Here is a 3706-nt window from a genome sequence, read left to right on the forward strand (position 1 = left end):
TAAAACCCAGCGTATCAGCTGGCAAAACACAATTCCTTTTAGAGCCTGAGAATTAAGATTTTCTAGATGGCTCATGGCAGAACCTTCACAGATAAAAGCATGCAGACGAAGACAGCAAGAGACAGATTTGTGTAATGAAAGAGACTCTCTGAATGTGGATGCGGGAAAGGGAAGGTGGACTGGAGCTGCCCTTCTGGTGGCCTTTGCCGGGAAACAGACGCCAAATCCCCAGTGACAGGAGAGCCTTCCCCGTCAGAACCGCGGACATGAGTGTGTCTCTTTTATTGGCACCTGTGTTCTGACAAATGGCAGAGTACGGAGCGGGCCAGATCGATGCCCTTAGCAAATTTTATATTAAATAATTGAGTCACTGAATGATGATTACCAAAGGCCTCTTGCTTGTGAGTTTCTACCCCAGCACTAGCGACCCGAGGTAAAGTGGGGAGCCCTGCCCTCATGGAGCACAGCTGGGGTGCAGCCACGAACACACTGGGAGGAGAAGGAAAAGGGGGGAGATAGTAAACACCACCCCGTACATCAGACCAGGCTTGTCTCCAGAGGGCTGTTTGGCAAGGAATCTCAATTCCCACTTCCTGCCTTATTCTTCACATCTGTGATGCTTTAACAGGGGCCGGATCTCTGCAGAGGCAGAGGATGGGAAACACCGTACTACGCCAAGGCAAGACCCTGATTTCAGACTTTTCTGTTCTCTGCTCTAGCAAATTCAGGGACACCGGGAGGTTCATGTCCTATTGGCAGGATTATAGGAATCAATTTTCTGAGTAGAGGTCGGAAGTGTGGTCATCAAGTCTTACAGGGGCAAAGAGGGTTATTGTTTCGGGAACGATCCCAATCCTGCTTGGTGTCAGCTGTGCCCGTGAAACCCTGGGCCACTGCCGGGTGAATGGAGTTCTGCTGCAGTGAGGGGAACCCCAGGCTTTACCAGGGACGGTTCCCATATTCCAAGTACCCATTTGGCGCCATGTTGGCACCATCCTCCGGAGGGGTTGGTTTTCATGTTTTTGAAAGTTCTGTCATCTGCTGTGGACAGGTAAATGTCAGAATTAATTGTTCAATTCCAGCTGTATTTTGGGGACATGCTCTTGGAATGAGTTTGAGAAAATTTTCAGGTTTAGAGGAGTCACATAAGAGAACATGAGGCAGCTTTGGTTTTGAAGTTAGTTACGACACAGGGACAAAATCAGGAATCTGCAAATTATAGGTGTATAATTATATTAGGATAACACAGGTATATATAATATTTAGTAGTCACGCTAAAGCAAGGGCGACGAATCGATTGAGCCAGCTGGTCTATCCTCTAACCTTCATTTAATGACTGTCAGGAGTGCCTTGGAAGAGACCTTAGGAATTTGAGGTTTTTTCTTACAGGCTGCAGTTTGTGTACCTGATCTTGAGCCTCTAATGCAACTAATGGGGGTGCAGGGTCAAGTCCAGCCATCCTGACACGTTTAGGGTATTTTTTTTACATGTAGGTTTTCTTTTTTAGAGAAGTTTTAGGTCCACAGAAAAATAGAGGGAAAGGCACAGAGAGTTCCCATACAACACCTGCCCCCACACACACATGGACAAAATCAGGAATCTGCACAATATCCCCCACTGTTAGCATCCCCACCAGAGTGGTACCTCCATTACAACCTATGAACCTACGTCGACATGTCATCATCACCCAGAATCTACAGTTTACATTATGGTTCATTCTCGGTGTTGTATATTCTATAGGTTTGGACAAATGTATGATGATATATGTCCACCATTACAGCCTCATACAGAGTAGTTTCACTGCCCTAAACATCCTCTGTACTCCCCACCTATTCATCCCTCCTCTTCCCTAGCAGACCCCACAGCCACTGATCCTTTTACTATCTCCATAGTTTTGCCTTCTCCAGAACGTTAAGTAGTTAAATCATGCAGTAGGTAGCCTTCAGATTGGCTTCTTTCACCTAGTGATATACATTTAATGTTCCTCCATATCTTTTCATGGCTAGGTACCTCATTTCTCTTTCAGTGAGGAATAATATTCCATTGCCCGGATGGACCGTGGTTTATTTATCCATTCACCTACTGAAGGACATCTCGATTGCTTTTAAGCTTTGACAAGTATGAATAAAGCTGCTATCAACATTCATATGCAGTTTTTGTGTGGGCATAAGTTTTCTACTCATTGGATAAATACCAAGGAGAGTAGTTAATGGATTATATGGTAAGTGTATGTTTAGTTTTGTAAAAAACAAACAAACAAAAAACCCCAAGACACCAACCTGTCTTCCAAAGTGGCTGCACCATTTTGCATCCCCACCAGGAGTAAGTGAGCATCCCTGCTGCTCCATATGCTGCCCAGTATCTGGTGTTGTTGGTGTTTTGGATTTTGGCCCTTCTGATATGTGTACAGTGACATCTCGTTCTTTTTTTTTTTTAATTTAATTTAATTTTATTATGTTATGTTAGTCACCATACAATACATCATTAGTTTGATGTGGTGACCCATGATTCATTGTTTTCGTATAACACCCAGTGTTCCATGCAGAACATGCCCTCCTTAATACCCATCACCAGGCTAACCCATCCCCCCACCCCCCTCCCCTCTGAAACCCTCAGTTTGTTTCTTGGAGTCTCTAGTCTCTCCTGATTCTTTTAAATTTGCATTTCCCTGACAGCATGTGATGTGAAATATCTTTTAATGTGCTTGTTTCCCGTCTATCTTTTTTGATGAGGTGCCTGCCCAGAATGTTTGCCCGTTTTTTTAATCTGGTGGTTTGTTACCTTATTGTTGAATTTGAGTAGTGCTTTGTATATTTTGGATCACAGTCCTTTATCAGATGTGCCATTTAGGGGACCTTCACAACATGACAAGACCCTAGCAGGGGACATGGAGACCTCAGTTATCAGTGTTTTAAAAGAGCCTCCTCTCCGGATGCAAGTGCTAAGCAGGCCACTGTAAAGGAAGAAATAGGGTGTCAACCGGGTGGCTCTCGTATGCCCCGGTGGGTTTACTGAGCGAGTGCCCAACAGCTGCTTGGTAACACTGAGGACCTCTGCCACTGGAGGGGGAGGTGCCCGTGCACCTGCCAGCACTTCTGCCAACCTCCAGGCCAGGAGAATCTCAAGCATGACTCCATAATAACTTACTCTCGGGAAGGGTGGTGGCTATGACTGATGCTTTGCGTCGGGTTAAGTGGATTCCAGGAACTGCTTCAGCTTCTCATCAGCAGCAACCTGTCTGGCACATGGTCAATTCCATCCTCATGACTAAGACCTAAACTTCTCAAGGTTGCCAGGGACGTCCACACTGCCACATGCAAGGAACCCATCTGTCTTCATCATATGAGAGCTGTTGGTGCATTTCCTGGACCCCCCTCCTCCCTGAAACACCCCTGCTTCCACCCTCCCCTGGACACTTCCCACCTTACCACCCACTCTTCCTGATCCTCTTTCCTGGGATTTCCAGGATCTTCCCCATTCTTTCTCCTGTTCCTTGGCCCAATCTGTAAGGGTCGGAGCACCCCATGTCTCCATCTGCACCCACCTTATGTGTATCACCTGGCTCTGTGGCTGTGAATGACCCTTAGCAGCCAGTGATCCACAAGAGTCTATCTTTTCCCCGGGGCTCCAGACGACACACATCCAACTGCCCGTTTGACTTCCGCACTTGAAAATATACCAAGCGTCTCAAGCCCAACAAGCCCAG

Source organism: Neomonachus schauinslandi, chromosome 4, assembly GCF_002201575.2.
Source record: "Neomonachus schauinslandi chromosome 4, ASM220157v2, whole genome shotgun sequence".
Taxonomy (NCBI): Eukaryota; Metazoa; Chordata; class Mammalia; order Carnivora; family Phocidae; genus Neomonachus; species Neomonachus schauinslandi.